Below are 12820 nucleotides of genomic sequence, written 5' to 3'. Positions count from 1 at the left end.
AGTTAATAGGTAGTGAGAAATTGAAGAAGAGAGAGAAAGGAAGGCCATGATGAATAGAAGGATCAGTTCTTCTTCAGGGACATGAGGAAAAAGTATTCAAGATGAGAACCACATCATTATTTCAATCTTATAACTTTTATAGGGGACCCATTTCCATGTGCAATTCTAATGAATCAAGATTCATCTAAAATATTTGTTTGCATAGCTGTTATTATAGTAACTTTCTAACTAGGTGATGACAATTTACCAACCCATATGATGTTTTCACAACCTGCTGATCATACTCTCAGAAAATAAAGAAACAATTAAAGAATTAAACTCTCTTCTTATTAATCTAGTATTAAAATTTAATAATTTTAGGAAGTGGAAATCAGTTTGACTTGATACTAAATGACTTTCTAGAATACATTTATTTCTCAACATAATATGAAAGAAACCATGCATAAGAGAAGGGTACTGACCAATAGTCGAAAAGTTGCCTAGATGATATATCTCAAGAATGAAATGTGAGGATGATACTGAAATGGAATTTATCTAGGTATTTTTTAAAGAGTCTGAAGGGAAATAATATAAAAGGCAAGTGTTAGGGAATTTTGAAAATATTCAATTTGTAAATGGCTTTATATAAATCTAAAATATTGCTATGTTATATAGTATCCCTTTGTTTCTACTTATTTGCTACAACAAAAACAGCTATTATGAATATCTCTGAACAAATGCACTATTTTTCCTCTTTATTTCTTGGGCATATAGATTTAGTAGTGATATTGCTAAGTAGGCAGTGCTTTGTTTCTTGATTTTTGGAATATAGCTCCACAGTGATTCTCAACTTAATCAATAGCATATACAATGTGCTTGTTTTCTCATAGCCTTGCCAACAATTGTCATTTTTTTGGTCATTTTTGTCCATCTGATAGACTTAATAATTTATATTTCTCTAATTATTGGAACTTTGGAGCACTTTTTTTCTCCATATGCCTGTTTATAGTTTGGATTTCTTACTTTGTGAATTGTATCTTCATATCTTTTGATAATTTACTAGGGAACATCATTCTAAGAAATAATTTCATAGATTTGGATCTAGGTGGGACCTAAGGTTTCATCTAGTCCAACTCTCTCCATACCATTCAATACTTTATTTTAAACATGAAAAAAAAACCCAAAAACTAAGGCCTCTAAAAGTTAAGTGAATTGCCCAATTTGAACTCAAGTGCTCTGATTTTGTTGCCAGTGAATTTTCCCACTTTATTATACAATCTGCTTGTTTATCTGTTTCTCTCTTTTTTTCTTATAAAATGTATGCAATACTATTGATTTGCCGATAAAATTTATTGAAACTATATTAAAATAATCCAGAAGATAAATATCTGGAATAAACTAAGCAAATCTTTTTTCATCTGTCCTTCAACCCTATTGTTTTTCTTACGTAGAAACAAGAAATTTTTATTCCCTATTTTGTTGTGGGGACAATTCTCCAGTAACTATTGGTGGGTCTACATTTTGACTACAGAAATGTTTCTGCCTTTCAGAAAAGAAAATTACCCTGTCTTGACTCCTCAAGGTAGGCAAGAGCAATTTAGAAATTTTATATGCTGCTTTAATGTATTTAACCACAGAAGTATAAAGTATGTCCCCAACTTACCAGAGCAAGTGATTCATCTGGATTTGGCTCTCTAGAATTAGAGAGAATCTATGAGTGTGGATGAATTAACTAAATGGCACAATGGATAGAGTTCTGGGTCTGAACTCAGGAAGATCTTAGGAAGTCATTCAAACACTTCTGTGACCCTAGACAAGTCATTTAACCCTGTTTGCCTCAGTTTCTTCATCTGTAAAATGAACTGGAAAAGGAAATGGCAAACTACTCCAGTATCTCTGCCAAGGAAACCCCAAAAGGACTCACAAAGTCTCAGACATGGCTGAAATGCTTAAACAATAACATGGGTACAGATGGCTACTCTGCTCCTTGAAAGTGAGGACAGTCTTTTGCCTTTAATCATATCATCAGTGTGCCTGATCCACAGTTTCAGGTGATAAGTATTAAAAAGCTGTAATTTAAATCCTAAATAAAACTTTTCAGAAAGGGTTCCATGTGCCATATTTACTTATAAACTACATAAATAGATTTTCATGGAGAAGGAGTCCTTAGCTATTGGGGAAATGATATATTCTGAAGTGTTTCTCCAAAGCCAGTCATGTTACTCCAAAACTCTAATGTGAACTTTAAGGGATATTAGTAAAAAACCAAATCGTCCTTTGTTTTTCCTCAATATTATGTGATTATAGCATAATACTCATTTTTTAATGTGAGTAGATATTATTTAGCAAAATGCCGTTTACCAATTTGGAAATTTGGAACAAAATGAAATACTTTATTAATATTGTTTAGATATATGTATATACACATACATAGATACATCTAATATATATATATATAAGTTTGTATGTATATATGTGTATATGTGTATGAAGATGTATGTATTGTATGTAATCACATACATATATATGTATATTTGTGGGCATATGTATGTTAATACATGCATAGATATATAAATATATCCATATTTAATTATAGCCTGGTTGGGGGAGATGGGAGGAGAAGAAAAGGGGAAAAAGAATAGAGTAAAAAAGTACACATTAGAGAACAAAAGAAAACCTAAAAGAAATCAAAGATAGATAGTTATTAATACAATGTCTTTTATTATTATATATGATCTTTAGAAAGGGAAATTTATTGTTATCTCTTTTAAATCCTCCCTGATGTTCTGTTGAACATATGAAAGTGGTTGTTCTCATTGTTTTTTCTGTATCTTTTTTCTATTTTTTCTTATTTTACATTGATGTCTTAAATAAATTAATTAAAAGTGACAAACATACATACATTTTTTAAAAAGAGCTCCTTTGCTTACATATCCTACTAAAATTCATTTTGTTATGATCTTCTTTTCCTTTTTAATAAGGGTAGGTAACTGGAAGAGAGAGAAAATGAACATCTAAATTCTAATTTTAAAAAATTGGGGCTCTTCATTGTTCTAGATGTGTTATAAACAATCATAGAGTGATAGAATCTCAGAATTAGAAAAGACCTTGGAAGTCACATAGTTCATCCTATGTCAAGAACCCCCTCTAAAACATCAATTTATTGACAAGTATTAAGTAAGCTTTTCTTGTGTACCACACACTAGAATAGGTTCTAGGGTTACAAAGACAAAGCAAAGTATGTGATACAGAGGATGGAACACTGGGTCTTGAGTCATGAAGACCTAACTTCAAATCTTCATCCAGACACTTACTACTTATATAACCCTCTATATTTCACTTTACCTCTATCTGCCTATTTCTTCAGTTGCAAAATGGACACAATAGTTTTAGTAACTAATTCCTAGGGCTGTTGTGAGAATCAAATATCTGATACATAGACAATGTTTAATAAATATCTGTTTCCTTCCTTTAGTTCACATTATTTTTTTTCAGGCAAGACAAAAAACACAATCAAATACATATTTATATACACACAAATACATACAAGATACTATTTTTTGAAAATGAATAAATTAGGAGACGAAGATATTAGGAAAGGTCTCATGTAGAAGATATTGCTTAAATTGAATCAATGAAACATGAGGTGGAATAAAAGATAAAAGGTGGGATTATACTCCAAGTTTGGGGGACAGAGAGTACAAAGTTATGGAGATGAAAGTCGCAGTGCTATGTATGAAAAATAGTAATTGATCAGTAGGGCTAAATCTTTGAATTTGTGAAAAAGAATTATGTGAATAATAGGTATAATATTGTGAAAATTTGATCTTGTAATAATGTTTATATTTTAAAAAATTAAAGTGACCACCTCAAGAGTTTTGAATACCAATAGAGGAGTCTGTATGTGCATACCATTTAGAAAAAATGGTATATTATATTATATTATATTATATTATATTATATTATATTATATTATATTATATTATATTAATTCTATTCTATTCTATTAATTATATTATATTATATTAGAGGAATAGGGAGTCATTAGAGTTTATTGACCAGGAGAATGATCCAGTCACAGTTATGCTTTAAGTAAATTATTGGGCTGCTATGTGGATGAGCAGAAATAGATAGTCCAATTAAGAAGGTATTGCAGTAGTCCAATCAAGAGGTGATAAGGGATTATGATAATGTAGCAGCCATAAAAGCAATGATTAGGGACACCTGGGTTATGTGGAGTAAGAGAAGTTGAAAAATCTAAGATGACTTTGAGGTTGTTAACCTGGGTGACTGGAAGATGGATGGTTCATTTTTCAATGATAGAAAAGTTGATAGAGGCATGAGTTTGGGGAAAATAAATGATTTTTAAAAAATTATTAAGTACTACATGCCAGACATGGTGTTAAATGCTGGGAATATAAAAAATATAAAGCAGGCAGGTCTTTGTCTTCAAAGACTTACAGTCTGGTAGAGAAAAACAACACATATCAGGTAGTGCTGGTGGATAAAGAAGGATGTGTTGGTGAAGGATGTAATAGTTATGGTGAAGGATGTGATAATTATAATACAGAACAATTGATGGGCAAGTAACTTCTGAGAATATTAGCATTTGTCAATTACCTTCCCAGCTATGAAGATGAAAAGGGAGCAGAGTAAGACAAATGTATGGTTCTCAGTAAAGCTGGAAAGAAAAGAACTGATAAATAGAAGTATATATAGAATAATTTTACATATATATTTATATAACATATATATGCCTATTTTTGTTTAATGGTATCCATCTTTAGGGAAGAGAAAAAAAGAAAAGAAAGAAAAAGAAAGAATTTTACATGGTAAATTTATTATATATTTAAAAGGAATAGCAAACTGTACATAATGGATTTGCAGGTTCATGGGCAATCTTTTGTTGTTGTTATACTAAATTATGGAAATGTTTGTTCTATTCCATAAACAAAAAAATATAAAAATAAAGAAAAGAAAATTCACCAATCAGAAGCTCAGGACCCAGGGTAGGTTGTAGAATGCTAGGAGAGAGGTTGAAAGGTAAGAAGTTACATTTTAGACTTGGTGAATTTGAGTTGCCTATTTCAAAATGTCCAAAAGGTAGCTAGGGATACAAGACTGATGCTCATGAAAGAGACCAGGACAGGATATACGTCTGAGAATTATTTATATTGAGATGATAATTAACTCATGGGAACTGATGTGATTACTAAGTGAGAAAGTAGAGGAAAAAGAACAGAGCCTTGGAGTATAATGACAGTTATTATGCAGTTATGCATAATGATCCAGAAAAGGAGACTGAGAAGAGATGGTCAGGTAGGAGAAGAGCTAAGATAAAGCAGTATTACAAACACCCAGAAATGAGACAATATCTAGGAACAGAGGTTAGATAAAAAGTGTTGAATGTTGTAGAGAAAATTCAAAGGATAAGGACTAAAGAGAAGCTATTAGATTTGGCAATTAAGAGATCATTGGCCTTAAACACTAGCTATGTCACACTGGGCAAGTCACTTTATCCCAATTGCTTCAAAAATGGAAAAAGAAAGAAAAGATAAAAAAAAAAAAAACAGATCATTAGAAACTTTGGAAAGAACAGCTTGAGTTGAGTAATAAGGTCAGAAGCCAATCTGCCAAAGATTGAGAAATGAAAGGAAAAGAAGTAGAGTCAACAAGTATTGAAAACATTCATAGGAACTTGTTTGAGGGTGGGAGAAGAGATATAAGAAAATATCTGAGAAGTGAGCATCCTGGCTTTTTTAAACACCTCTAGGAAGGGAGAACCCAACAAGCCAGCACATTCCATTTTGGAAGAATTCAAATCATTAAGAAGCCCCAGTTGATAAATGGTCAAAGGATATGAACAGGCAATTTTCCAATGAAGAAATCAAAACAATTTGTAGTTATATTTAAATATATAAATCATTATTGATTAGATTAATGCAAATTAAAACAACCTTGAGATATCATCTTGCACCTACCGGATTGACTAAAGCAATACAAGAAAGTGACAAATGGAGAATATGTGGGAAAATTAAAACACTAATTCATTGTTGGTGGAATTGTGAAATGATTCAACCATTTTGGAGAATAACCTGGAGTGATGTCCAAAGAGTTATTAAACTACCCATTTGACCCAGAAATACCACTACATGGTCTATTTCCAAAGTTGATTGGTGGAAAAGGAAAAGAATCTATATGTTCTAGAATGTCTATAACAGTTTTCTTTGTGCTGTCAAAGAACTGGAAATTGCAGATAGAGCACCAGTCACGGAGGACCTGAGTTCCAATCTGATCTCAGACACTTAACACTTCCTAGCTTCGTGACCCTGGGCAAGTCACCTAACCTCAATTGCAGAAGAAGAAGAAGAAGAAGAAGAAGAAGAAGAAGAAGAAGAAGAAGAAGAAGAAGAAGAAGAAGAAGAAGAAGAAGAAGAAGAAGAAGAAGGAGGAGGAGGAGGAGGAGGAGGAGGAGGAGGAGGAGGAGGAGGAGGAGGAGGAGGAGGAGGAGGAGGAGGAGGAGGAGGAGGAGGAGGAGGAGGAGGAGGAGGAGGAGGAGGAAGAAGAAGAAGAAAAAGAAAGAAGAAGAAGAAGAAAGAAGAAAGAAGAAGAAGAAGAAGAAAGAAGAAAGAAGAAGAAGAGAAAAGAAATGATGACCTCAGTGATTTTAGAAAAACTTGGAAATATTTGAACGAAATAATGAAGAGTGAAATGAGAGAACTAAGAGAACATTGTATACAATAACAGCAATATTGTTTTAAGAATGACTTTGAGTGAATATTTTATCTGTTATAAATATCCAATTTAATTATGATGGGCATGGTATTGTAACAAGAGAAAGAAAAGATAAACAGAAGTATGCATATAATAGTTTTATATATGTATGCATGCATACACGCATCCTTATTTGTGTGGAATGGTAACCATCTCTTGCTCAGGGAGGGTGGGGAGGAAAGAAAAAATTAATTGTAATTATAATTATAACATAATTCTAATTTTGTTATATATTTGAAAGGAATACCAATTTGTGCACAGCATATTTTCAGTTGTATGTACAATCGTCCTTTTTATTGTACTGTGTTATGGAAATGCTAGTTTTTCCATAGATTAAAAATATTTTTTTTAATCATTAGGAAGATTTTCTTTATGTAAAACCTAAATGTGTCACTCTGTAAATTTCACCAATTGTTCCTGGATCTGCCCTTTGCAGTCATGCAAGAGACATCTAATCCTCATGACAATCTTTAGAATACTTGGAGATAGTTATCATATTGCCCCTAAAATCTTCTTTTCAGCCACCTCAGACTTTCCTATTTCCTCCAATATATTTCCATATAACATGATCTTTTGACTGTTCACCATCTGCTGCCCTGCTATGCTCTCATTTATTAGTATCCTTCCTAAAATCTGACACTACAATGACTACAATAATTTTATTAAGCAAACAACGAAATGAGGCTGAATATTGGACATGATATGACTTTTGTCAAAAGATTAGGAAATATAGCTTCCTGATTTTTTTGTTAAAAAAAAGGTGTAAAATCATAAAACCCATTCTTTTTTTTTCCTTATCTTTTTTTTTCTTTTTCTTTTTTTTTTTTTCTTTTTTTTTTTTTTTTTGCACACTGAGGTGGGAGAGGAGATCCCTCAAAACATCTGTGATATAAAAGCTAGAGGCATCAATACTGATTTTAAAAGAGAAAAATAAAATAAGCTAGTGCCAAGAACTGAATCCAGTATAGGAGATGTAGTCTGCTCAAGTTGGGACAATCACATCTTAGAAAAAAAACTGAGTTCCAAACCAAAGAATAGCTTATTTTTTTTTCCCTGAGGCAATTGGGGCTAAGTGACTTGGCCAGGGTCACACAGCTAGGAAGTGTTAAGCATCTGAGGCTAGATTTCAACTTAGGTCCCCTTCACTTTAGGGTCCATGTTCTATTCACTACACCACCTAGCTGCCTTGAATAGCTTACTTTTTAAGTGATAAAATTCCAAATAGTTCTCACTGGCTCAGATATAACAAGATGGAGTATAATGAATATAAATATAAAGTCTTGGAAATGGTTTAAGTAATCAAATTTACAAGTACAAGATGTGGCTAGATTGCAGCAGTTATCCCTAGAATTAAAAACTATGCTATTCTTAAGTCACCCTAAGATTGCCTAAACATTTTTGTTTGCCTTATCATACTATTATTGGCCTATCAACCTACTCATTAAAGCTCCCATATCTTTTTTTCAGGTGTATTGCTATCTCGCCACATCTCCTACTTGTAAGGTTGACTACTTGAGCCCAAGTCCAAGACTTTACATTAAATTTCATCTTATTGTATTTGACTCCCTGTTCTAATCTTCTGATATCTTTTTAGATATTAAAATTCAAGAAGTTAGCTATTTTTTCTAATTTGGATCATCTAAATATTTTATAAACATGACCTCTCAAAAATACTTAAAGAGACAGAGAAAGAGAGACAGTGGGAGAAAGAGACTAGCAACCTCCACTGAACATAAAACATCATTAGATACAGTACATGGACATGTATCAGGCACCAGTATGACCCTCTCTACAATAAAGTGTAATCAAAAGAACTCTGACTTCAGAAACAAAAGACTTGGATTTGAATCCTAACTCCACTGCTTATGTAATATTGGGAAAGTCACCTTTTCACTCTGGGAGTTAGTCATTTTATATGTAAAATATGAAGGTAGGAATGGAATATATCTAAAGTCTCTTCTTGCTCTAAATCCTATAACTCTGTAAATTAAAAAAGCCAAAGTCTTTTATCTAGCTTACCCCTTCAGTCATTCTAATTGTACCTCACAATCAGTAGAGACTTTAAATAGAAATTCAGCTAATTTACAGAAATGAAAAGGTTTTTAAAATTTACATAATCCCTATCACCCTCAACTTTGCTCTAAATGTAAAAATTTAGCCAAAGGGACAGTTGTTGGTTTATTTTAATAAGTCAAGCATTTGGGAAGCTATATTTGCAGGCATGTCAATATTGACACAAATGCAAACTTTCAGAAAGATCTGGCAGCCTTGTATCATGGAAGGAAAACGAAGGACACTTGCCATCTGTGGCTTTGGATAATCAAAATGTCAACAAAGCATACCAAGTGCTGTATAAACCTGTTCTAATCCTCACATAGTCTAACCTGTCCTCATTCGGATTGAGTTCAGTCCTCCCCAATTCATGCACAGACTAGCCAGGATTGATATTAACAGTCAGAGGAATGCCAAGGAAACAAAAAAAAGTATGCTGGGTAGAGGTACTGATTATCAAATTTCACACTTTGAGATTGTTTCAAACATAGCAAAACAATCATACACCCATTACATGAAAGGGAATTCCATCCCAAGGAAGAGAACTGAAGGAAACCCACGAACAGACACAAAAATGGACAGGATCAGGGGAAGGGGTGGGGTACAAGAAGAGACCACCAAAATTTGTTTCCTTAAACTTTTCTTTAATGAATTATGAAGGAAGGGGGGAGAAGGACATGCAATAAAGGGGAAGTCAGTTAATGAGCATTTATTAAGAACCTACAACAACAACAAAAAAGAAGAAAACAAAAAAAATCATAAGATGATCTGTACTCTCAAATCTATGAGGGAGATGACATGCAAACAATTATGTACAAACAAAATATATGCAGGACAAACTGGAGATAATTAAAAGAAGGAAGGCACTCACATAGAAAGGGTTTGGAAAAGACTTCATATTCAGTCAAAATTACAGGTGCTCTATCCTGAGCATTCTTTGATTTTTTTTCTCAATTGCAGCTAGGTGGGACAGTGGATAGAACCTTGGATCTTTGGTCAGAAAGACCTAAGTTCAGAAAATCAGGCCTCTCAGGGTTGTTAGGAGGATCAAGTGAGATTTTATTTTTAAAGTGCTTACATAATGCCTGACACATAGGAAGTGCTTATTAAATGCTTATTCCTTTCACTATTCTTTTACTTAATCAATCAGATCTAATAGGTTTATTATGTCTATGAAGATGATTCCTGTATCTCTTTATCTAATATTAGTTTCTCTCCTCAGCAGTCTTCCATATTATGTACTGACTCTGCTTATTTTAAAGTGAATGTCTCATATGGATCTCCAATTCGACGTAGCCAAAACAATGCATATTATTTCCTTTCAAAACTACCCCTATCTTAAGTTTCCATATTTCAATTGAATGTAATCACCATCTTTCCAGTCACTTGTGTTACCCTTGACTATTCACCCAATTATTTGTGAAATGTTTAATTTTACTTTTACATTTCATATATATATATATATATATATATATATATATATATATATATTTACTAACAATGGCCCCCTACTTTAGTTGGGTCCTCATCATTTCTTACCTGAATTATTGCAACAGTACCCTAATTGTTATCCTTCCTCAAGTCTCTCACCATTAAAAACCACATTCCCATAGAGCTGCCCAATTCATTTTCCAAAAGTGCAGGTCTGACTATGGTTAGACCAGTGACTGGGTCACTTCTCTACTCAATAAATCACAGTGTCTCCATATGTCTCCAGGATCAAATACAAGACCTTTTGTTTAATTTTTCATAATCTACCCTTTAAAAATCCTTCATAACTTGGCCTCAGGCTTCCTAATTATATTATATGGCTCTCCCTTTCCCGGAAGGGCTTTCTTGGCAAGATAGTAACAGATAAAGAGATGGCAAGGGCCTGAAATGGGACACTGACAGAGACTATAAACACAAATCTTTCTGAGAATCAGTAATAATTGATGCATTAAACAAAGATCATTATATAAAAGATTTCTGTTTTGTTTGGAGTTTGGAGGTTTTTTTTTGGAGTTTCTGTTTACTTTGGGCATACTTTTGGTGTGATAATTTGTTTCATTTGCATTTTTGACATGGAAGTCAAGAAATAAGCTTAGTAACCAGAATTCGTAGTATTTCATCTCCAGATTTCCTGCTGATTCAATTATAACTTAAGTATATATGACTAACAACCTTCCCTCCCTTGTTCCTCTTTCCCTCCCTCTCTCTGTCCTTCCTCCTTCCCTCCCTTCCCTTCTCCATCCCCTTCTCCCCCCCTCTCTCTCCTTCCTCCTCCTCCTCCTCCTCCTCTTTCTCTCTTGCTCCCTCAAATTTTTTTATGGTCAAATAGCAACAGCATTTCATGCATTTCTTTGCATTGTTAGTAATAACTATAAAATGATACTTAGAAATATTAAAAGAATAAAAATTAAACTTCATAATTCTTGTTATTAAAAAAAAAAAAGAAAGGCTTTCTTGCTATCCTCCAAGGGGCACTCTTTCTTTCATTTCCATGATTTTGGATGGGTGTCCTTGATGCTTGCAATACCATCTCATCTCTGCTTCTTAGAATCATTTGTTTCCTTCAAGGCTTTATTCAAGCGACACCTTCCTAGCCCCATCTTCCCAGCTGCTAGCATCCCACCAAATGCTTTTTATTTATTTTTGTAAGTGAAGCTTCTTGAGGATAAGAACTGGCTTGTATTTTAGTCTTTGAGCAGTGATTCCAAGTAAACACTTAATAATTGCTTTTTGGTTGACCAAATCAAATCTATAACCATGTACTCATTAAACCATTGCCTAGCAATGCTTACAAGATTAGTGGGAAAATGTCTCTCAGGGACAGGGGGTGACCACATACCACACAAAATTAGCAGAGACCCAGCCTACTTGGAGTAGACAGATGATAACCACCAAAGAGATTAGAGACCCTGCAGCATTGAAGTCAAATGGCCCTTTTTACCTATGTTCTTGTCCCACAAATACTGTGTGTGTGTGTGCCCTTTCACATGTACACCTTAATGACCCACTTCCTTTATTTTTCCTTACACCTGTTCCATAAATTTGTCCACTCTTTTCATCAACTCTAAATGTATGATGTTATATAGCTAAAAGACTTTTTGATTGATTTCCTAAATCCAAGGTCTTTTCAGTTTAATCTTCCAAGATTTAACTCCTACTTAAATCAGTAGCCCCGAGGCAGTATGACTGGAGTTTTTCTCTCAAAATATTCAAGTTAAAAGAATATGGTGGGCATCTCCAGCACCACATAGAACTATCTGAAATTTGCCCCTAGATGACAAGAATATTGGGGCAGCTAGGTGAAATAGTAAATTGAACACTGAATTGAATCTAGCTTCAGACACTAAATAACTGTGTGTGATTGGGTAAAGTCATTTAATTCTTATCTGAAAAACAAAGCAAAACAAGAACTATCAGGTAAAATACCTGATAGGGTAAGAGTTAAGGGATGAGATTTCCTTTGCAACCCCTCCTCTCATCAACGGAGGGGAGCTTCTCCCCAATTCTACCTCCTTGACTTTGCTTTTGTCAACTTGCTTTCCCAGTTGCTTGACCTCTCCTCTACCCCACCTTCACATCATTTATTTAACCAGGATCTTCCCTCACATAGGGACTTAAAACCAGAAGTAAAGCCCCTAATTGAATTTGCTCTAAAAGGATTATTTATGATTTTGATGTAATTTGTTTTATGATTTATTTTATTGTTTATTTATGATTTATATATATGTATAAATATGCATGTGTACATATGTATATAAATATGCATTATTGTTTATGATTTATGTGATTTTTATGCTCTTTCTTCGTTTAATGAAACTTTCTTTGAGGAACAAAATAGCTACTTACAAACTTGCTTTTGTGCTATGGAAGATAAGCTGATAAACCTTACTCAGAATCGTTATAGTTTTTCCTCATTGCCAATCTATTTAGTTGGAAAGAAACCAAATGACAAAGTTGCCACGTTAGTCATATGGGGTGCTGCCTCTGCCTTGGCCTAAGGCAATTCCCTCACCAAGCTGTGTGA

Source organism: Sminthopsis crassicaudata, chromosome 2 (genome assembly GCF_048593235.1).
Source record: "Sminthopsis crassicaudata isolate SCR6 chromosome 2, ASM4859323v1, whole genome shotgun sequence".
NCBI classification, from domain to species: domain Eukaryota; kingdom Metazoa; phylum Chordata; class Mammalia; order Dasyuromorphia; family Dasyuridae; genus Sminthopsis; species Sminthopsis crassicaudata.
This window is presented reverse-complemented; position numbering follows the sequence as displayed.